This window comes from Euprymna scolopes, chromosome 39 (genome assembly GCF_053919585.1).
Source record: "Euprymna scolopes isolate OS-2025 chromosome 39, ASM5391958v1, whole genome shotgun sequence".
Taxonomy (NCBI): Eukaryota; Metazoa; Mollusca; class Cephalopoda; order Sepiida; family Sepiolidae; genus Euprymna; species Euprymna scolopes.
Genome location: NC_136520.1, coordinates 10,066,554 through 10,091,475, shown reverse-complemented (window position 1 = coordinate 10,091,475; position 24,922 = coordinate 10,066,554). Strand labels below are relative to the sequence as shown.

The 24,922-nt window shown below is 33.4% G+C and overlaps 1 protein-coding gene across 2 annotated transcripts in view; it reads left to right on the top strand.

Moving 5' to 3' along the window:
• Positions 1-122: 122 nt before the first annotated feature.
• LOC145263648 (uncharacterized) overlaps positions 123-24,922 on the top strand; it is a 60,179-nt gene continuing 35,379 nt past the window's right edge. For both annotated transcript variants that reach the window (XM_080120508.1, XM_080120507.1), the window contains exon 1: positions 123-284. The gene's annotated coding sequence lies outside the window, so the exon portion shown is untranslated. The remainder of the gene's footprint in view (positions 285-24,922) is intronic.

Sequence of the window (24,922 nt, the reverse complement as noted above, 5' to 3'; positions counted from 1 at the left end):
GGGTGCCGCCTACAAGCCAAGGGCCTTACTCGCCACACAGACACCCATATATATATATATATATATATATATATATATATATATATATATATATATATATATATATATATATATATAATGCTGATTCTGGCGGCTGTGTGAGACAAGTGTCAAGCTGCCAAAAGATGCACTTCTTTATAGAAACGACGGATCAGTTCCCGACGCGACTAATATTTTACAACAAAATGTTTTTGGAAGTGATAAAATATGGGACAAATACGTGCTTTTAAAGAACGCTCCAGACGGTATTTTCATATTTTTTCTACTTTTTACTTAAACGTGTCTTATGTTTCCTTTGCATAAACTATATAATAAAGACCAATGTGCATTTATTTGCATACTTACGGCATCTATGTATTTCTCACTAGATAGATAGATAGATAGATAGATAGATAGATAGATAGATAGATAGATGACGTAGTGCATACTTACGGAAATTATCTATCAATATATATGTAATATTATATTTATCTATCTATCTATCTATCTATCTCTCATGCAGATTTCGTATTTATTAAAATATCATATTGGACTCAATATATAGTAATGATTCAAAAGTTTACAAGAAATGACTCGTGCGCCACCACCGAGAATTGAAACCAAGACGTTTAATTTACGATTTACTTTTTCCCATGACTATAATCCCTGAGATACGAAGACATATTTGTGGAAAAGCTAAACATTAAAACAGTAACCAATAGCTATTACGTTACGCATGCATATTTATAATGCCATCGTTCGACCGTCACTTGCCAAATTCCAGTTTTCAGTTTTCACATTTTTCCCCACTAAAACCCAAATATAAAGTTTCATATGGGTCCGAATACCCTATATATGAAGTTTTATGTCCGTAACCAAAAACTAACAAAGGAGTTTAGTAGGCAAAATTTATTAAATAAATATGCATACGCTTACGTAAATATATGTAGAAAGAGGTTTGTGTTTACTATAAACTTTTTTACACAAATATTACACAAGTATAAATCATGTAGAATATCTGCATGAATATAATTACACGTAATAGTTAACTAAAGATGCTCATCCCATGGGAAAACCAAAAAAGCTAATAGGGAATTAATTAAAATGAATGTTTAATAGAATATGCAAATTAGTTAGAGTATTTGCAGATGAATCCAATTCCACGATTCATATGAAGATCAATACACATAAATAAAAACAAATTCATAGGAGTATAGTGTACAGCAGAAAGTTGTTAGTTGAGACAGATCATTGGTACCGTCGGTTTCAAGCCCGATAATAAGGCCCGTTTAAGGTATCCTTATCAAGCTCTCTTCAGCCAATCTTGAAACCGACGGTACCAATGATCTGTCTCAACTAACAACTTTCTGTACACAAAATATAAATACGCTCTTAAAATTTGGATTTTCCTTTTAATTGAGCACTCTGCTGGAATTCTTTTTCCAAAAAAAAAACTAATCATATATATATATATATATATATATATATATATATATATATATATTGGGATTCTTCATCTGATTGGGATTGTCTTATGAATATTGATACTAATATTTATATGGACTTTAATTTTACATTATTATACAAATTGAAAGTTTTGAGGTTTATGTTGAGCAAAGAAAAAAAAGCGCTCAATTTGTTTTACTTTGACCCCTAGTATGACCCCCTTAAAATTTACTGTTTTGAGCTCAAATCAAGTTATTAAGTTAGATACATATCTAAGGAACCTATATCTACAATTTCAAGTGTTTAGACCCAAAATTGGCGGAGGAGTTTGGTAGAGTTCTCAAAGGTAAAACTGTTCAACTTTGACCCCTTAACAGCCAAATTTCTGGCCGAAAATCGATCAAAATGATTTTCCTGAATCTCAGTACCCTGTATATAAAATTTCGAGTCTGTATACCGAAAGTTATTGCGTAGGAAAATGTACACACACAGACACACAGACACTTTCATTTCTATAGATTAAACAAAAATATAAATATATATGTATACATAAATATATATGGAAACAATATTGTGCTTACTGTATACTTTTTATGCAAATATGATGCAAGTATAAATCATGTAGAATATCTGCATGAATATAATTACACGTAATAGTTAACTAAAAATATCATCCCATAAGAAAACCGAAAAAACTAATAGGGAATTAATTAAAATGAATGTTTAAAAAAATATGCACATTAGCTAGATCTTTTGCTAGTGAATGCAATTCCTCGACACATATATAAGAAAATTGTATTTTCTTTTTAAATAAATAGAAAAGAGAGTGTTTAATATGAATATCAATACACATAAAAGAAAAACGAATTCATATATATATATATATATATATATATATATATATATATATATATATATATATATATATATATAATATAAAGCTGAACGTTTGTGTGTGTGTCTGGTCACGAATAGGCTCCTATATGGTTGACTATTATAGAAAACTGATTACATATAATGATAGATGTATCGAGACACAGGAATGGGTATGTTTGATCTTGCATAATGATGATTCATTAAAATTATGTGGTCTGCGTACGCGCCTGGTCCACAAAGTATGGAAATACAAAAAATTAAAAATTAAAAAAAAACGTTTACAAGGTTTTTTGATATAGATGTACATAATAATACTTTGATAAGTATGTTTTAACTTAAATAGGGATGGTATAATAAAATTGTGGGGTCTGCGTTCGCGCCTGACCTCTATAGAATGAAAATAAGCACAAACTTTAATAAAGACTTTTCATATCTATCTGCGTAAGTATACTTTGATAATTATGTTTCAGTTTGAAGAAATATGGTATAATAAAATTATGTGGTGCTCGTTCGCGCTTGACCTCCATAGAATGTAAATATGTCACAAAGTTTAACAAGGTTTTTTAATATAGATCCACAGAATATTGTGATAAGTGTTTTAGTGTGAACAGGTATGGTATAATAAATTATGGGGTTTATCTATTTTACTTTTACTTTCATCATATTTTGCTTTGGTTTTGATACCCCCAAATTCGAAGCTATCTCTTTACAACCCTTTTTATTCATAACCTATCATTCTTTCATAAATCAGAGTCCATTTTCTGTAGGCTGTTTTTGAACCCAGTCAACGACGGGTACTTTTGCTAGTATATATATATATATATATATATATATATATATATATATATATATATATATAGAGAGAGAGAGAGAGAGAGAGAGAGAGAGGGGGGACCTCTAGATACGAACAACTCTTCTTACAAAATGTTCAGCTTACGAAACGTGATGTGAAATTTTTGTCCCTGCATACGAAAACATTTTAAAGGTATGAAAGATACGAGTGACAAAAGGCACCCGATTTTTTAATTTTTTTTTAAATCGAAGTTTTATATATTTTTTTTTAATTTAGAAATTTTCTTGAAATATTTGTGTCGATTTTTATCTAGAAGACATGTTTTTTTTTCTACTTAACCAACTATGAATTAAAATTGTTTTTAAATTGAAAAATTCACATACGCCTTACAATTTAGCAACATTTAAACAATATGGATTGAAGTAAGATTTTTCCGTTTTAATTTTCATTATGCTCTCTCTCTGAATTTTTTTGTAAAGGGTGTGACGGGTTTGTTATTATATTTATTAGAAACCGCAAATTACCTGTAAAAAATGGTGTTATTTTAATTTAAGGCTTGTCTTACATTCGTATAGAAAAATACAATTTTTGTAGATTTCAGTGTGCTTTAAAAGAATATAATAACCGTTTTCGTCGCAAATTTACCGTTTCCATTGTATTTACCACTGGACCCTGGGACTATTTTCCGCCATTTCACAGCCGTCATTTATGCTATACGCGAGCGTGTGGTAGCATAAACGAAGGCTGGTAAATGTGCACTCGCGTACTAAACTGCCTTCTCACATAGCGTAGTAATCTTTGGCGAACAATTAAAAATTAGTTTTTTCTTTTTTTTTACATTGAGCTCACCACTTATCAAGGCACTGAAGCCACTCGGGGATAAGAGTTATTGCGTGTACAGTAATCAATGGGATAGTATCGTAGTAATCGTTAGTATTGGAGATTTGATAAAGTGTCTTACTTAAGGGGGCGGTCCATCAAGAATTTGTTTATGTTGGACTTGAAGACATCCAAGTTGTTGTCAAATGGGAAGCAGAGAAACGGAAGAGATGAAAAACAAGTAGTTTTCCAGATATTAAGCCATGTAATTCTATATGTAATCAGTGGTATCCATTTCTGTACGCCAAGTGTGCGCGTACAGAAATGGCTACCACTGATTACATATAGAATTACATGGCCTAATATCTGGAAAACTACTTGTTTGCGGCAAAAAAATATGCGCACTTGCCTTATAGAAATGGTTACCACTGATAACATAAGGAATCACGTTGCTTAATATTCGGAAAACTACTTGTTTGCAGCAAAAATATGCGCACGCTTACGTGTACAGAAATGGTAACCACTGATAAATGAAGGGGTTACACATATCTGTATACAGATTTTTCTTTATTTTTCAATTTTCTTGTGTCTTTCTAGAAAGATGGAAGCAGAAAAAAAAACCGTTTGGTCAATAAAGAAATAAAAACGTGACCCGTTCACTATGTTGCCAGAAAGTCGGAGTTCATTTTAAGTTAATTATACATGGAAAAGTGATCACCCACGTTTTGAAAAAATAATTTCTTCATATCATGTAAACTATTTCTCTGCGACGGAAACGGTTAGCAGATTCGTTTTTAGCACACGGAAATCTAAAAAAAAAAATATTTTTCGACACGAACGTGAGACGGGCCTTAAAGTAAAATTTTCCCTAAGAAAATAAATAATTCATTGAACTCTGAATCCTTATTCTTTCGCGCACCTGTATGCCGATAGATTTATTAAGGTCGTGAACTTTCGAGTAATGAATAAAATAACAATTTAAAAAATGTCATATCTCTCAGTCGTGTGGTATCTATATATTTATAAAAGTGAACGTGTCTGTGTGTGTACATTTCCCTACGCAATAACTTTGTCAATTTGAAGTTTACAAACTCGAAATTTGATATACAGGCTACTGGGATTTGGGAAAATCTTTGGGATCAGTTTTCGGCCAGAAATTTGGCTGTTAAGGGGTCAAAGTTCAACGATTTGACCTTTGAGAACTCTACCAAACTCCTCCGACAACTTTGGGTCTAAACACTTGAAATTTTAGATATAGGTCCCTTGGACATGGATCTAACTTGATAACTTGATTTGAGTCCAAAACAATAAATGATAAGGGATCATAATAGGGGTCAAATTAAAAAAAAATGACTTCTGCGGTCTCTACCAAATTAATCAGACAATTTCTGGTCTAAACATTTGAAATGTTACATAAAGGCTATTCAGAGATAGGGCAAGCTTTTTCATTGGTTTGGGTCGAAAACTTAGTTACCAATATATAAATGTATATATGTATGTATGTATGTATGCATGTATGTATGTATGTTTGCATGTCTGCCTAAAAATTTCGACAAAGGCGACAGATTTTACCAAGATCAGTATCGTTTTAAAGTTCGACCTTTCATACGACAAATATCGAAAAATTGGGTAAAAACATTAATATCTTCACCTTCAACTAGGAACTTTTCTATAGGTGTGTAGCTTTTATCCCCGATATTTCTGAAAGTTATCCTTTCCTTTCGATTGTCTAGCCTAAATGTTACGTTCCGGTTTGGTGGTGGTCGTACCCACAAAGACCTTATGTTTTTCCCATTCCCCCGTTCTTTTCCTCCTTCGCGGTACGGGTTCGAGCCGGCCTTCCTACTACTACTTTTTTTTTTTTTTTTTTTTTTTTGCTCAACAGATATATCCGGGCAACACCGCGCTGAAATGTTAGTTAAATATAAGATTATGTTCGTATGTCAAAGAAAGTTAAAAATAACTAAATAAATAGCAAGTGAAGATGTAAACGGTGCTGTTAGGTACTATTTGGCTCGTATATCATTTTGATCTTACCTTTATTATAGAATTTAATTAGTGTTTTCATAGGGTTTGAAACAGATTAAGACGATTTACTTGCAAAACGCCTATAAGGATACGAAAATTTCAGGATACGAAAATTTCAATATACGAAAACTTCAATATACAAAAATTTCAGTATACGAAATTTCAAGATACGAAAATTTCAAGATACGAAAGTAAAGCCGGAACCAATTAATTTCGTATCTAGAAGTTCAACTGTGTGTGTGTATATATATATATATATATATATATATATATATATATACCCATATATATATATATATATATATATATATATGCCCATATATATATATATATATATATATATATATATATATATATATATATATATATATAAGACTATATGTCTGTCTGTTTGACTGTCTCCACATTTTCAAACTCTATCTCCTCTAAAAGTCATAGAGCAAGGCTATAGGCCTGAAATAATTGGATTTTTATGGGCCGTTCTTTTATAGGTCTTTCGCCGGTTAAAATAGTTTTTAAAGGGTCAAAAATGGGTCCAAACTGAAGACAAAACGTTATACATTTTGCCCATTCATTTTTGTTTATTTTTAATTTTTAATTTTTAATCAGTTCATACTATGTCACTTTGGTACTTTGGTAACGTCACCAGCTTTGAATGCAGCAGTTTTTCTTTGGGTTTCGATTCTAGCTGAGAGAACCCAAATATTTTTTTTTATATTTGAAATCCCTACTCTATAATAATATATATAAAATCTGTAGAAATTAAAATAACATATTTAAGCATATTTTACGACCGGGCAAACCTGGCTGACTCTCCCCTCCTCACTAACATATATATATATATATGTATGCTTGTGTGTGTGTGTGTGTGTGTGTGTGTGTGTGTGTGTGTGTGTGTGTGATGGGCCCTCCCATCGATTTCGACGCATGAGGTCTAACTTGGCCTTCGAGACAAGATCAAAGTGTAGTATATGTTCTTCTGATGCTGCATTTCAATTTCTTGTTCTCCGTCAGTGGAGAAGAAATCCTTCACGACTGAGACAATTTTTATTTTTGTTCCTTTTCTCCACGTTAAAAAAAAACGACCCTGGTGTCTAACTCTGTCCCTTGGGGAGGCATTGTAAATAGGAACAACTAAATTAAATAATATAAGGGGCACTCTAACTTGCAAAAAGAACTACCCCGTCGGCATTCTCGGTTAAGACGCCTTGGGTGATTAACAATAAAATAAACCCTTCTCAAAGAGAGAAAACAAAACGTGAGAGGGTGGACCACTAGGTGTGTCAGAAATTTCGTGAAAAATAGTGAATAATTCCACCCCGTCTTTCTAAGCTTATAACTCCTCGAAAAATGTAACTCAAGCCCTATTTTTTTTTTCAATTAAAGGAGCAAGGACCAATGTTTCATTTAAAAAAAAAAACAAACAATGTGCTTTTTTTAAAAAAGGTTTTAAACTTCGGACTTTACAGGTAAATTTCTAAAAAACACTACTTTTTTTGTTTTAAATTTGAATATATTATTAATTGACCTTTTCTCTTCAATTTGTGATATATACTCAGTTTGGTGAGTAAATTAGTTATTTACTTTTTAATAGACATTTCAAAATGGGAGGCGTGAGTTATTCGACCCCCTGTCTTTCCAAGCTTATAACTACTTCGAAAAATGTAATTCAAGCCCTAATTTTTTTTTTCAATTAAAGGAGCAAGGACCAAGGTTTCATTAAAAAAAAAACAAAAGAAAAAACAAACAACGTGGTTTAAAAAAAAAGCTTTTAGACTTCAAACTTTACAGGTAAATTTCTAAAAAACACTACTTTTTTGTTTTAAATTTGAATATATTATTTATTGACATTTTCTCTTTAATTTGTGATATATAACACTTTGGTGAGTAAATTAATTATTTACTTTTTAATAGACACTTGAAAATGGGGGGGGGCGTGAATTAAAAAAAACTTTTGTCTAAAATATTATATTCAGTTTATTGGAAAGAGCATAAAATTTCACATTGACCCTGAAAATATCGTAAAAATAGAATCAACAGAAAAAATTTGATAGATTTTTAAAGTTTAAAAATTGAAAAATATTGAGTTCGTAAAATTCATTACTGTTTTTTTTTTAAATAAAAAAAATATTTCTATTACTTTTAAAACAACTTTAATAGTTTAGTTTAGAAGTATAATCCATAAAGAAAATAAATAACCCTCTTTTAAAAAGAGAAATTACGAGTGTTTTTATATTTTATTCGCAGTTTTGTGTTAGAGGTGCAAAAATTCCTACAAAAATTCTGATACACCTAGTGGACCACCTGAAACTGCACAGGATCAAATCAACTGAGAAAAAGCAATAACGGTATGATCCATAATCTGTTGATTTTGGTAAACCCCTCCGCCCTATGTTTATATCTGCAAATCCGGAAATAGCGTCTCGCACGCTGCATGATATAAGTTTGCCGATCACTGAATGATTAAGTTTGTTATTTATTTAATTGATGAATTTGAGTAGCTTGTCTTTTCTTTCTTTTTTTTTTTTTTTTTTTTTGTGTTGGTGGTGTCGATCCCAGTAGATTAAGGATTAATAATTAGAAATAAACTCTAATGGTTGTCCCAAAAGTAAGAACTCATAACTCAAAACCTAAAACATTAAGGAGCTATAAAAATGTGAGTGGTACCATAAAAACGAGCGGCATTTTGTGTCCTAAAGTTTTTTTTTTTTTTTTACAAAGGAGTCTCCACTTATCAAGGCCCGGAGGCCACTCGAGGATATGGGTTAATGAGTATAAATAAGTATTGGAAACTTAGTAAATTGGATTACTTAGGGGGATAGTTTATCAATAATTTGTTTACGTTGGCCTTGAAGACAATCAAATTGTAGTCAGTTAGGAAGCAGGCAAACGGAAGAGATTTCCACAGTCGTGCAGTTTTTCCTGCCTTGACAGAGTTCAAAAAAGACTTCGTAGCCTAGTGGGGGGGTCTTTTTCTCTTCCCTGCCACCTCTTTCTCACAGAAGAGACGTTGCGAGCCTGTCTCTGCTTTATCGTTATTTTCATGGCAAGTGTTCATCTGAGCTTCAATCTATGGTTCCCCCCTGCCCTGACTTTCACGAAAGACACTCGTCTAACTGAAACCACTATCAATAATTTCCTCCACTCTTTATCTGCACCTAAACCTAAATGGAGATTCCATGAACAAAGCTTCTTTCTTAGAACTGCGAGCCGGTTCCGTTTTCCTGCTTTCCAACTGATTACAATATGGTCGTCTTCAAGTCCAATGTAAACAAATTCTTGATGAGCCATCCTCTTAAGTAGTCCAATTTACAAAATTTCCACTACTAAATATGAGTACAACATGTTCCCCTTAACAACTGTACACTCGTTAACCCTTATCCTCGAGTGGCCTCTGGGCCTTGATAAGTAGTGCCTCCTTTGTAAAAAGTAAAATAAAATAATAAAAATTTTCTCCAGTTTTTCTCGGTTGAATTGTACCTATTTACTATGCCTCCCCACGGGACAGAGTTAGACACCAGGGTCGTTTTTTAACGTGGAGAAAAGGTACAAAAATAAAAATTGTCTCAGTCGTGAAGGATTTCTCCTCCACCGAAAGAGAAGAGAACAAGAAACAGAAGTGCAGCATCTGAAGAACAGATGGTATTTATTTGCTCCCCCACCGAGCAAATTAGGCACAAGGCCAATTTTTAATGTGAGGAGTGAAGGGAGGGGGAAGGGAAAAAGGGGACCAGCTCCCGAGAGGTGGGAAATGGGAGCTGGTTAAAGGTCAGGCATGTGGGGTTGCCCCCACATCTGGTCTTTGCTAGTCATAGCTTGCAGTATCTGTCGGAACAGATACTACACTTTGATCTTGTCCCGAAGGCCAATTCAGTTTGGTCTCTCACGCTTACGCATAAAATCGAATTTACATCTGTTTGTCGCGTTTAACATTTCTTTCATCATCTGCCCTTAAGCTTGAATTAACGTCGTAATGGGTAAAGACACATCTACAGAATTTCTCTTAAGTTTTTGATATTACCAGGGTGGGAGTAAAGAGCCCTCCCCCCTTCTACTTCCCTCGGCAAGTGTTCGTGGGTGTGAGAGGCACAAATGGATTTCCGTGATGAAGTTGTGATTGCTAGTCGCAGACAGAGACACGAACAGTGTAGGCGCTTCGCGTTTTTTAGCACCAAAAACTTCCGCTACGCCCTAAATTTCACTATTGACGTTTGGAGACATAGAAGAAGAAGAAGAAGAAGAAGAAGAAGAAGAAGAAGAAGAAGAAGAAGAAGAAGAAGAAGAAGAAGAAGAAGAAGAAGAAGAACAACAACAACAACAACAACAACAACAAGAAGAAAGGGGAGGAGAAGAAGAAGAAGAAGAAGAAGAAGAAGAAGAAGAAGAAGAAAGAGGAGAAGGAAAAAAAGAAGAAGAAGAAGAAGAAGAAGAAGAAAGGGGAGGAGGAGGAAGAGAAAGAGAAGGAGAAAGAGTAGAAGAAAAAAGAAGAAGAAGAAGAAGAAGAAGAAAGAGGAGAAGGAAAAAGAAGAAAAGGAAGAAAAAGAAGAAAGAGGAGAAGAAAAAAGAAGAAGAAAGAAAAGAAGAAGAAGAAGAAGAAGAAGAAGAGGAGGAGGAGGAGGAGGAGGAGGCGGAGGCGGAGGAGAAGGAGGGGGGAGGAAGTGAAAGAGGAGAAGGAGAAAGAGTAGAAGAAAAAAGAAGAAGAAGAAGAAGAAAGAGGAGAAGAAAAAAGAAGAAGAAGAAGAAAGAGGAGAAAGAGGAGAAGAAGAAGAAGAAGAAGAAGAAGAAGAAGAAAGAGGAGAAGAAAAAAGAAGAAGAAGAAGGATGATGATGTATTGACATCAACTGACGCCACACCAAATATTCATAAAGGCTCAAGATAGATGGAAAGACCTATGATGGCGGAGGGAGGGATTTAGTTCTCTGCCAGTGGAAGAACTGCGACACCAAAATCGGAAAGTGGAATTGAGAAGTTAGCGTCCCCAAGAAGGTGTACTCTGACCTACAAAAAAGACCTGGGAATCCTTGTCAGCATTCCTCGGTAAGGGTGCCTCAGGCGATTAGAAATTAACTAACTCCTTCTCAATGAGAGAAGGCAAAACCTAGGAAAGTCGATCTCCTAGAACAGCACAGAAGCAGCATTTCACCGCAATCAAGAGACCAGAACATTACATTAATGGTCTGATCTCTGTTGATTTGGGAACCCAAAGATAAAACTCCTTAGCACTATTCAGACCTCCGCTGAATAAATATGAAGAGCTTGTTGCTACCAATTCTTAGTGAGGAAGAAGGGTTGTTTCCATCATGAAATCAATGGTAAGCGGCTATTACGATAAGACAAAGTTATTTACAAAAATTATCGAAAGACGTGGGGAATACTGGAAATCTGTGGGGACTTGTTGCCACGTCTGTTTGTTATCACAGACTGAGGATAGACTGTTTGAGAACAAATAATAATAATAATAATAATAATAATAATAATAATAATAATAATGATAATAATAATAATAATGATAATAATAATAATAATAATGATGATGATGATGATAATAATAATAATAATAATAATAATGATGATAATAATAATAATAATTATAATAATAACAATAATAATAATAATAATAATTATAATAATAATAATTATAATAATAATAATAATAATAATAATAATAATAATAATAATAATAATAATAATAATAATAATAATAATACAGGAGCAACAAATGAGGGGGAGACAAACAAAGGCAAAAAAACAAGAACACTGAAACCGCATATCCATAAGTTCTCTAACCAAACCCTACCCCATTGCCACATGACTGTCCCCCCCTCCAAAAAAAATAGCGAGACCAAATAACCAAGTAGCGTCAAGGAGGAAGAAAAGACCGATGAACTGACCAGACCTCAGCCGAATAAGTGCGAGGATAACTGAGACCTTGGGGAGGCTTATTGCCACTCAAATCCCAGCAAAGATCAATAGCCGCTGCCAACGAGAAATCAATGGCAAGCAGCTGTTGCGATAATGCAAATTTATTCGCAAGTGTTATCGAAAGAGGTGGAGAGTACTGGAAACCTGGGGGGACTTGTTGTCACTCAGCTTCCAAGGAACACCACAGGCTGTTTTCAGGAAAAGATCTCTGAAGATCTGTGTGAAAGCTCCTTGCGAACCAATAATAATAATAATAATAATAATAATAATAATAATAATAATAATAATAATAATAATAATAATAGAAAATGAAAATCACAAAATCCTATCGGACATAGATAGACAAACGGATAAACCCATCCAAGCAAGGAGACAGAATATCATAATAATCTGGGCTGGTGCATCTGCTACTAGTCTCTCGCTCCTTGACAAGGTTCAAAAGAGAGTCGCAAACCTGATAGGCCCTGAACTGGCATCTAAGCTTCAGCCTCTGTCCCATCGACGAAATGTTGCATCCCTCTGCCTGTTCTACAAGTATTTTAGTGGTGAATGCTCTGACGAACTGCAATCACTTGTGCCCCCACGACGTGAGCACCCTCGACAAACCCGACAGGCTGCTAAATCCCACCCCCACACTGTAGAGATCCCTAGATGTAAAAGATCTTTTTACTCCAATAGTTTCTTCCCCAGAACCGCTAAACTCTGGAATTCCATTCCAGGTCCCTGCTTCCCCAACAGTACTGACGTGCAGAAGTTCAAGTGTAACGTGAACCGACATCTTGCTGCCCAAATCCCTACATAGTACCCCAGTAGTTGTTGCCCCTGATAGTAGACCCCTACACCAAAGTGGCAATTTGCCTTGTTTGGGGTGAAAATGTAAAAAAAAAAAATAAAATAATATAATAATTAACAAGAAGGAAAAGGCCTGCCAGATAGTAGAGTTTGTCTGTGCCAGCAGACCACATAGTGAAAATCAAAGAGAATGAGAAGCGGTGCAAATTCACGGAATTGCCAGAGAGCTCAAAGGAATCTGGAAAACGAAGAAAGTAAAAATAACATTACTAATAGTAGGAGGCGCTTGGAACGATGCCAAAAAACTTTGAAAAAAAGAATGGGAGAGATAAGAATCAGAGGGATGACCGAGAAAATACAACGATTTTCAATAATGAAAACTGCAGAAATATTAAAGAAACCCCTTGGGTGTGGAGACTAACACCACAAATAAACTGTACACAAACTGGACAGAGAAACGGCTACAGACGCAAAACACAAAGTAACACAACACGAAATCATGAAACTGTACAAATTAAAAAAAACGCACCCACCTTTTTTCCTTTGAGTATCACCATATACAAGCACAACACCAAATAATGAGGGTCAAGGAGGAGGGGAATATCAAAGAGAGAAAGCACTAGCCAGACCTCCACTGGCGATGTGCAAAGAAGACTGGAACCTTGGGGAGGCTTATTGCCACCCAGAGCAATGGTCGCAGCCAACAAGGAATCAATGGTAAGCGACTGTTGCGATAACGCTAATTCTTTTGCAAAGATTATCAAAAGGTGGAGAGTACTGGAAATCTGGGGAGACTTGTTGTCACTCAGACTCCAGGGAACACCACAAGTTGATGTCAAAAAGCAATCTTTGGTGGCTTGTGTGACTACTCCTTGTAAGTAAATAATAATAATTTACATAAGGTTGCGATTGAGATTCTTTTCACGTTTAAAGCATGATTGTAGTGTATATCGTTTTTCGAAACTGTCCTCGCGTCCAGTTTACATCTTTGAAATTCAAACTACTGTGACAGTCAGGCTTTAGTAGAATTTATTCTTACTCCTCCCACATCTCTCATCATCCCTCTCAGACTCACTAATTTCCTTGAATCTCTTATGCCACTCAAAAACAAATTCTCGATTCATGCAAGATGGTCCAAACGCGGTATGAAGCATTCCATACGTTTCTGTGACATTATTTTTCCAAGTTTAAAACAGGATTGTATTGCATATCGTTCTTCGAGATTTTCCTAACGTCCAGATTGCATTTTTGAAATTCACCAGCTGTGACAATCAGACTTTAGTAGAATGTATTTCAATTCCCGCTGTAGCTGTTCATTTGAACCTGAAATCTAAAAAAAAACTGGTCAGTTATCTCATAAGATGTATAGAAATATTTTTTAGAATTTTCAAGCGTCTGCGACAATTATAAATTCCTGTAAAATGTGTCTGGAAATTTACTGAATTATTGAAGGCACCTCGTATATATATATATATATATATATATATATATATATATATATATATATATATATATATATATATATATATATATATACTTGTTTATTGTTATATAACATGCTCACATCCCGCTGCTACAAATAGCCACTTGTTTCAATCAAACAACAGATATCATCAGGCAGCGACTTGACTATTCGCTGTCTTTTTTAACATGTTCATTTCTAACGCTTAGATTGTATTTTCTGTTTGTATTTGTGATAACGTCTCATTACTGAATTGTATAATTGTTCATAAATTGGTTGACACGCAGATCTTTTTCTTTTTCTTTTTCTATATACTGTCAAAATCTTACTTTCTCTCTTTCTCTCTTTAACTATATCTCATCATTCTTTCTTTTCCCTTCTAGTCCTTATTCTCTTTATAATAACCATTTATATCTTTTTTCTTTTCCTCTCCATATTATATATATATATTTTCTCTCTATTTTCTTTCTCTATTTATTTTCTTTCTCTATTTCTTTTTTTAATCACTCTCTCTCCATTATAATCTTTTAACTTTATTTAAATTGCCCCTCCCTCTTTACATCTTATAATTAAAGTTCTGTGTTTTAAGTTTTTTAACTCCAACTTTTAAAGAGTTCCTACCTAAAATAAAAATCCATTATTCATTGAATTTTTGAATAGTCAAGTCGCTGCCTGATGATATCTGTTGTTTGATTGAAACAAGTGGCTATTTGTAGCAGCGGGATGTGAGCATGTTTATATAACAATAAACAAGTATTATCAGCTCTTTTTATTGAGCACTATCTAACAACCTCGTTGAATTCATTAGTCCATTACTTTTGAATGTAAAAAAACCCGAGTATATATATATATATATATATATATATATATATATATATTAATTACATTTTCACCCCAAACAAGGCAAATTGCCACTTTGGTGTACGGGGCTACTATCAGGGACAACAACTACTGAGGTACTATGTAGGGATTTGGCCAGCAAGATGTCGGTTCACGTTACACTTGAACTTCTGCATCTCAGTACAGTTGGGAAAGCAGTGACCTGGAATGGAATTCCAGAGTCTAGCAGTCCTGGGGAAGAAACTACTGGAGTAGAAAAATCTTTTACATCTAGGGATATCTACTGTGTGGGGGTGGGATTTAGCTAACTGTTGGGTTTGTCGAGGGTGTCTACGTCGTGGGGACAAAAGTGGCTGCAGTTCTTCAGAGCATTCACCATTAAAATACTTGTAGAACAAGCAGAGGGATGACATATTTCGTAGATGGGACAGAGGCTGAAGCTTAAATGCCAGTTCAGAGGTGTGTGTTGACTATAACATTTTACGCAGTTATTACGCAAGTGTCCCATGAGAAAACCCCAAAAAATAATTGGTAATTAATTAAAATTAATGTTTAACAGAATATGCAAATTAGCAAGATCTTTTGCAGATGAATGCAATTCCGCGACTCATATATAACAAAGTTGTATTTTCTTTTTGAAATAAATAGAAAAAAGTAGTAAGTTATGAAAATGTATGGCAATTTAAGCGCATATAATCTTTCGCGGTTAATTCCCGTAAGGAATCATCAGGCCAAATTGCGTAGAAGTCATGTTACATGCCATTTTTATACAGACACTTTATTCATTTGCATTCTCGCCTATGCTTTCAAGTGTTCATTAGCCAATGACCCAGCTTTATTGAGACAAAGGTTTGGCTGACATGTACTTCCTATTCTATTGTTCTGGTTTCTATAAGACAGAGAACCTTTTTCTTCTTTAAATGTATTCAGTGAATAGTTGTGCTTATCTTAACGTATATTTTTTTTATAAATCATAAATTTATTTTGTTTGTCTTATGCCTTGTTACCCTAAGTTAAAGTTTTATCTGTGTATACAACTGTGCGTTATTTCATTTCTATAGTTTCATATGTTTAAGTTATATACATACTAGTAGTTGAGCCCGGTTTGCTCGGGCCCTATGTACTGTTAATAACTTTATGTGCATGTGCATATCATATATGTATTAAAAAGTTTAACTGGTGGCTAGGTAATCTACATCTAAAATTTCAAGTGTTCGAACACAAATTTGGCGGAGGAGTTTGGTAGAGTCTGCAAATGTGAACGCTTTCAACTGTGACCTTTTGACTGCAAATCTTTCGCCAAAAACTAATTGAAAAGCTTGCTTCATGTCTGAATACCCTTTATGTAAAATTTCGACTGTTTAGACCCAAATTTGGCTGAGTAGTTTGCTAGAGACCGCAAAGATCAAAGATTTTGACTTTTGACCCCTTGACAGCCAAATTTTCGGTCCTAAAAAGATTAAGAAGCTTGCTCTGTTATTGAATACAGTTTATATAAAATTTCAAGCATTTAGACAAAAAATTGGCTTAGTAATTTCGTAGAGACTGCTGAGGTCAATTTTTTTTTTAATTTTGATCCCAATTTTTTACCCCTTAACATTCATTTTTGGGGCTCAAATCAAATCAAAAAGTTTGATCCATGTCCAAGTAACCTACATCTAAAATTACAAGTGTTTAGGCCCATAAATAGCGGAGGAGAATTGTCTTCCGTTTTCCTGCTTTCCAGCTGTCTATAATATGGTTGTCTTCAAGTCCAACGTGAACAAGTTTCTGATGAGCCGTTCCACTTAAGTTAACAAATTTACCGAACTTCCATTACTATCGATTACTATATTGTCCTTTTGACTACTCTACACTCTTTAACCCTTATCCTTGAGTGGACTATCGGCCTTGATAAGTGGTGACGCCTATGTAAAAAGAAAAAAAAGGAGATTGGTATACTTTTCAAAGGTAAAATCCTTGAACTTTGACTCCTTGACAGCCAAATTTTCAGACAAAAACCGATTAAAAAGCTTGCCTTATGTCTGAATACACTTTATGTAAAATTTTGTATTTTCAGACAAAAATTAGCTGAGTAATTTGGTAGAGACCGCAGAGGTCAAATTTTTTTAAACTTTGACCCCAATTTTGACCCCTTAACTTTTATTGTTTTGGGCTCAAATCAAATTAAAAACTTTGATTCATGTTGAAAAAAACTACATCTAAAATTTTAAGTGTTTAGACCAGAAATTGTTGGAGAAGTTTGGTAGAGTTTTCAAAGGTCACATCGTTGAACTTTGACCACTTGACAGCCATATTTCTGGCAGAAAACCCGATTAAAAAGATTTTCCCAAATCTCAATACCCCTTATATCAAATCTAATGTCTGTAGACTGAAAATTGACAGAGTAGTTTTGTAGGGAAATGTACACAGACAGACATTTTCGATTATCGATTATCGACACCTATCAAATCCATTCTAATACAAAACCTATATAAGAACACTGTTAAGTAAATAAAGTACTTTTGTGTGAAATTTCATAAAAATCCTGCCAGCTGTTTTCGAGTCGATAGGAAACAAACTCACACGCACATACACAGAGGCAAAAGTTCCTTTTATATAATAGTACCTATATACAATGCCTCCCCAGGAACCGATTTAGACATCAAAGTCGTTTTTCAACGTGGAGAAAAGGAACAAAAATTAAAAATTGTCTCAGTCGTGAAAGATTTCTCCTCCACTGACAGAGAACAAGAAATTGAAGTGCAGCATCTGAAGAACAGATACTACACTTTGATCTTGGAGTAGCTATATATATATATATATATATATATATATATATATATATATATATATATATATATATATATATATACTGCGTATCAAATTATTAACGAGTTTACATTTTTCCTTATATTTAAGGAATGAGTGAATAAAAATCCATGAAACTTTGGGAAAGTGCTTACAATACGATCCAGCAACTTCAGTCAGAAAATAAAAGTATTTAAAGGAGTATTAGCGAAACTATGGCAGAAGATAGGAATGTCTGTTGTTTTCAGTGTGTCAAGTTATTAACGAGATTGAGAAAAAAAAAGCACAATATACCGAAAACTTGTTTATTAAAATAATTTTTAAACATTAAATGAACTATAAAAAATGCTTAGAACACAAAAACTACATAGCAATTTCTACGTTGACATAATTAGTAGGGGATATACAATCTTTTTTATGAATAACTTGTGAAAGACGTTGTGACTTTAGTCCACAGAATTAATAAAATTTGTGATTTCGTAAACAGATATTCTTCGCGATACCTCTTGGAGAGTCCATAAAATGGTTAGAGTATTATTCGCCAAAAAACACATTTGTTTTAGGAAGAAATAAAGATGTGAAAAGGTTCATTTTCGTGATGAATCTAAATTCAATCTTTTCGGATCGGACAACAGACCACCTGTCAGTAGGAAAAATGGAGAAAAACTGTCCCCTAAGTGCGTTAAAAGTACAGTAAAATTTGGAGGGAACAGTATAATGGTATGGGGCATGATATCTTCAAAAGGAGATAGCCTCCTTCTGGGTATTCATGGAAAAGTTAATGCCCGAATGTACAGAGAATTGATTAGAGAACATGTGGTTCCTAATCTTTCTGGTTGGTTGGTTGGTTTTTGTTTTACGGCATATCAACCCTTTTCGGGTTATTTAATGCCGAATCCAAAGATTTTGAAGAAACATTTTTTTAATAGAATATATTTGTTGCTTTCATGTCGGTTTCTATTTAACCCATAGTTGGGACCCTAGCAGGTACTACCACTCCGGGTCAGAGTGGACCTGGGAGCAATGGTAATTAAAGGGTGGCTTCACACTCCCAAAAGCCCACAAGCTGGCGCCTCACCACTGGATATAGTTTAAGGTCATATCCAGGACCCTAATTGAGGGACGTTTACCCTCTGCAGGGGAGAAGTCGGCGTATTCCCGACAGGGCCCCTAATCTTTCTGATTCTGATATCTTTATGCCAGACGATGCACCGTGCCATAAAGCAAAAATAGTTTTAATACAGCTAAATAAATCCAATATTTGCGTTATGGATTGTCCAGCTCAGAGCCCCGACCTGAATCCAATTTAAAATGTTTGGAAAATTATTAGTCATAAGATCACAGAAAAAAAAAAAATCTTGATGATTTATGGAAAAGCATTAAAAAAATCCTGGAATAATATCTCACGATTGGTTCTGTCTTGCAGCAAAAGATACCACAGTGTGATTGAAAACAAGGGGCTTTTCACTAAATACTGAAAGGATTTTATATTTTTTCATTAATAATTTCCCCCGTTCCTTAACTTTTGGACACCTGTAATTTAATTAAATTTGTTTATATATAAACAAAACTAATATTTACTCAAAAAAAAAATAAAAATGTATTTTTTATTTAACTATCATTATTAAACATTGGAAAATTCACCAAAATATTTTTTCTTCTTTTTCATAGAAAAAGTTAGAAGCCATTAAAAAAAATTGATCGACCGTTCCTTAACTTTTGGACGCTACTATATATATATATATATATATATATATATATATATATATATATATATATATATATATATATATATATATATATAACTACTTCATTAGCTCACATAAAATTAATATACGAAAGTATAAATCTATGCGTAAACTTTAAGTATTTACTTCAAAAGTGCTCAATACGTAGGTAAAGCTAGTTAGTAAGTTATAAAATATATATGGCGATTAAGCTACATAAGCCTGAGTCCTAGAGTGGATAAAACGTAGAATATTCAGTGTAGCTTAATCGCCATATATATTTATAACTTACTATATATATATATATATATATATATATATATATATATATATATATATATATATACTAGCAAAAGTACCCGTCGTCGACTGGCTTCCTTTTCATAACTTATCATACTTTAATAAACAAGAGCCTATTTTCTGTAGGCTAAGTTATGAAAAGGAAAGGTTGTAAAGAGATAGCTTCGAATTTGGGGGTATCAACACCAAAGCAAAATATGATGAAAGTAAAAATAAAATAGATAAACCCCATAATTTATTATACCATACCTGTTCACACTTAAACACTTATCACAATATTCTGTGGATCTATATAAAAAAAAAACTTGTTAAACTTTGTGACATATTCCCATTCTCTGGAGGTCAGGTGCGAACGAACACCCCATAATTTTATTATACCATATTTCTTCAAACTGAAACATAATTATCAAAGTATACTTACGTAGACAGATATGAAAAGTCTTTATTAAAGTGTATGCCTATTTCCATTCTATGGAGGCCAAGCGCGAACGCAGACCCCACAATTTTATTATACCATCCCTATTTAAGTTAAAACATACTTATCAAAGTATTCTTATGTACATCTAGATCAAAAACACTTGTAAAAGTTTTTTTTTTGTTTTTTTTTCACTTTTAAATTTTTTATTTCCATACTTTGTGGACCAGGCGCGAACGCTGACCCCACAATATTTATGAACCACCGTTCTGCCAGATCAAACATACCCATTCCTGTGTCTCGATACATCTTCTATCATTATATATAATCAGTTTTTTTTTTTAAATAGACAACCATATAGCAGCCTATTCGTGACCACACACACACACACACACACACAGACATTCAGCTTTATATTATATATATATATATATATATATATATATATATATATATATATATATATATATATATATATATATAGTAAACTGAATTAAGTATGTTGGATTTGAATACAGAATTGATAGTATAGTTTGAGCCTCAGGGTCATGTCTCGAGGTCAAGAAAAGTGCGGAATTAATTGATGCCCTTTGTGAGGGGTTCTTTGCCATTAGCCGGAAACATTTTTATAGCAACGAAAGCGATTTGTTTGCCGGTAATAGAAAAGGTCAAAGTTGAAAGGATGCTTTGCATTTTTACATGAAAGAGTCTACCAAAGATGACCTTTGACATCAAAAGTACTGATTTGATTTATTTATTTATGGATTTACGATAAAGAAAAATAATTTTCCATATTTCCTCAATATCAACGACTTTTTTTTACTTTTACCTATCCCTGTCTCTTTTTTAATATCTATCTCTGCTATTCTATAAAAAGGAACTTTGTTTATGTGTGTGTTTGTGTGTGTATGTATGTGTTTTTGTATGTTTTTGTGTGTGTGTGTGTTGTGTGTGTTTTTGTGTGTGTGTGTTTGTGTGTATTCTTGTGCGTGTCTTTGTGTAGGTTTTTGTTTGTGTGTTTGTGTGTGTGTTTGTGCGTGCGCTTGTGTGTGTGTTTGTGTGTGTGTGTTTTTGTGAGTTTTGTGTGGGTTTTTGCGTGTTTTTGTGCGTGTGTTTGTGTGTGTGTGTGAGTGTGTGTTTTTTGGTGTGTTTTGTGAGTTTGTGTGTGTTTGAGTATGTGTTTTTGTGTGTGTGTGTGTGTGTGTGTGTGTGTTTGTGTGTGTGCGTTGCGTGAGACAGACAAATAGAGAGAGAGAGAGAGAGAGAGAGTTCCGTCTAGACTCCACAAGGACCGGGACGATTTTTTATGAAATTCTACGCAAATGTACGCTATGTATTTGGTAGTGTTCTTAGAAAGGTTTTGTTTCGGAATGTCTTTGATAAGTATCAATAATCGATAACCGGAAAAGTTCGATAAAACAAGAAACCAAGTAAACACCTTACACAACCTAACAGCACAGGTGCACATTAAAAGGTTTTATTACCACATAAGCAAAATAGCAGAGTATATAAAATCAACAGTAGGTTCTTTGATATGACAGGGGCGAGTTAGAAATTAATGTTTCTGTTTAGAGAACGATTGAACCATAATACTTGACTTTTGTATTTTAAACTTTGATTCAAGCCGTTATATATGAAAATAATTTTATAAAAGAAACAGGAAATTCTCTACAGTGCAATGTGGATTGCAATATATTTTGAATTACATCACTAATATCAATGTGAAGTACATAACAATGGGTCCACAACTAGAGCAGGCAATCAATCGATTCGATAAAATCATGGGAGTGTAAAACATTTGTTGATCATTATTCAATCCCCGGGCAACGCCAGGACGTGAAGCATGAAATAGCTTCGTGTGAAATTTTTGCAGAAATCGGCATAGCTGTTTTAGAGTTTATGGGGAACGAACACGCACATACACGCACAGGCGCGCGCACCCATAGACAAAGTTCCTTTTATATAACAATACCTATTTACAATGCCCCCCCACGGGAGAGAGTAAGATACCAGGAAACGTGGGGAAAAGGAAAAAAAAATAAAATTGTCTCAGTCGTGAAGGATTTCTCCTCCACTGAGAGATAACAAGAAATTGAAGTGCAGCATCTGAAAAACAGATACTACACTTTTATTTTGGCCCGAAGGACAAGAACGTCTAATCTTAGGATGTTAGAAATATATATATATATATATATATATATATATATATATATATATATATATATATATATATATATATATATAGTAATGTGATGATAATTTAAAAATAAAATTATAATTAAATTAAAAATCCGTTTCAAAAGAAGGAACAACAACAAAATCAATAATTTGTACGATCGTTTCGGAAAACAGTGTTTTTATTGTGGTAGACATCAAGTTACGGACAATAATTTTTACATATAGTGTTTTTAACAAACAAAGTTTCCTCATCAGCAAATATTGGGAAGGGTTTTTATTATATGTAAAAGACACCATAAATAAACCTAGCATTAAAAGTAAGGCAGATGTATCTGGAAAAAATTGAAATAAAGGTATGGATTAACTTGATAAGAAAATTAATATGGGTTAAAGATAGAAATAAAATAGAGTAAAATTATAAATATTAATTTGGTTTAAGTACAATATTATAATAGTATTTTTCGATAAAACTCATAGACACATACATATACGTATACACACATACACATATATATACATATACACATATACATAAATACACATATATATAATATCTCACATTCTGAAAATCATATATATATATATATATATATAAATACACACATACATAAATATACATACATATACATATATATACATAAAAATATACATACAAATATTTACCTTTTAATTTTTCGCCTTTTGAAATCAGGAACTATGGTCAAAGTACTCATATAGATGCTTGTTATAGCTTTTCAGCTTATGAAATGATAAATTTTCGGAAGGAACGCTTGTGGAATATTTTATATCCGTTAGCATACTTTTGATTAAAGAACGTCAAGATTTAAAATTCAAAAGAAAGGGGAGGATAATGTTATTTGTATGATTAAATAATGCAAGGGGGATAATTAGTCATATTTTTTTAAATTAAAGAATGCAAGGGAGATAATTAGTCTAACTTAATTTAATATATACATATATATTATTATTATTATTATTATTACCATTTTATCTGCTTAGTTACACATGTATTGATCATCAAACTTTACAATGTATATATATATATATATATATATATATATATGTCAGGTCATGTCATGTGCTACTGGTACCATGTAACCCAGTACTACCTGCCTCATGGTCGGGTCACCGGCGACTAAACTGGTTCCCCCACCAGACTTGCTTTGTGAGGAGGGCGGCTAGTCTCCCTGAAGGATTAAAAACAAGACCTTCCAAAGGGCGAATAAACTCTTTTTCTGGGTCAACGGCCAACTAGCACCGTGTATATTTGTGTGTGTGTGTGTGTGTGTGTGTGTGTGTGTGTGTGTGTGTGTGTGTGTGTGTGTGTGTGTGTGTGTGTGTGTGTTTATGTGTATTGGGGTGAAGGCAACCTTTCTAGGAGAAGCAAATCTCTGATTTAAAAAACCATAAAGCGGAAGACCATTACCCGCATTAAGCTGGTCTGCAGTTTAATTTGTTGCTGGCTATCTTGCTCTTGCTTGTTGCTGGATCTCAACATTTTGAACTGAGAGAGAGACTTAGCTGTCGGACAAAGCTAAGACTCTGTAACATCATATTTGTATAGATACTCCCTCAGACATTTGGGCTCATGGATTTTAAATGTCTGAGGGAGTGGCACTCGTCTGACAAGACGTTGTAATCATCATATATATATATATATATATATATATATATATATATATATATATATATACAGGGTGACCTAAAAAAACGGGCCCAACTCTAATTAGGCCCCGTTTCTTAGTGTTTTGTCCGAATGAAATGAAACTTTGGTCATAACTAGTTTATTGTATTCAAAACATCACATCAAAACACTAGGGTCTTTGGCCTTTTTTTTTCTCCGTTACGTAGCATATGTTCTAGATGGCCTCCATTTAGCTTTTGTTTTTTGTTTTTTTGTGGGGAGGGGGGTCACCCTGTATTTGGTCTGCAATAGTATTGAACACCCTCTTCAGATTTTTACTAATTAACATTTTTGCGATATATATATATATATATGTATATATGTATATATATATATATATATATATATATATACACGAGATGTGTGTGTGTGTGTGTTTGTGTTTGTGTGTGTGTGTGTGTGTGTGTGTGTGTGTGTGTGTGTGTGTGTGTGTGTGTGTGTGTGTGTGTGTGTGTGTGTGTGTGCGTTAGCTATTTTATTATTTCCATCTGGTTGATAACGTACGACCACTGCATTTCACTAAGTCATATTTTTTTTTACCCCGGTTGTTTACAAAATGTAATTTGATCGGCTGAATGGCTATAACAGTCTGATTACATCTTTTCACTTCCGGTCTTGAATAAACTCTCGTTGCATTTTGAAACATTCAGCTGTTCTCTTTTTTTTCTTCTTTTTTTTTTCTTTTTTTTTTTTCATATATTTTTATTCATTTTTATTTTCATTTATTTATTTCTTGTTAACAGCAACAAGAAATTTTTTAAAAATGTTTCAAAAATAAAATTTCTTGAAGTGGCAGGAAATACCGACCTTGTCCAGAATCTCACGAGAAGG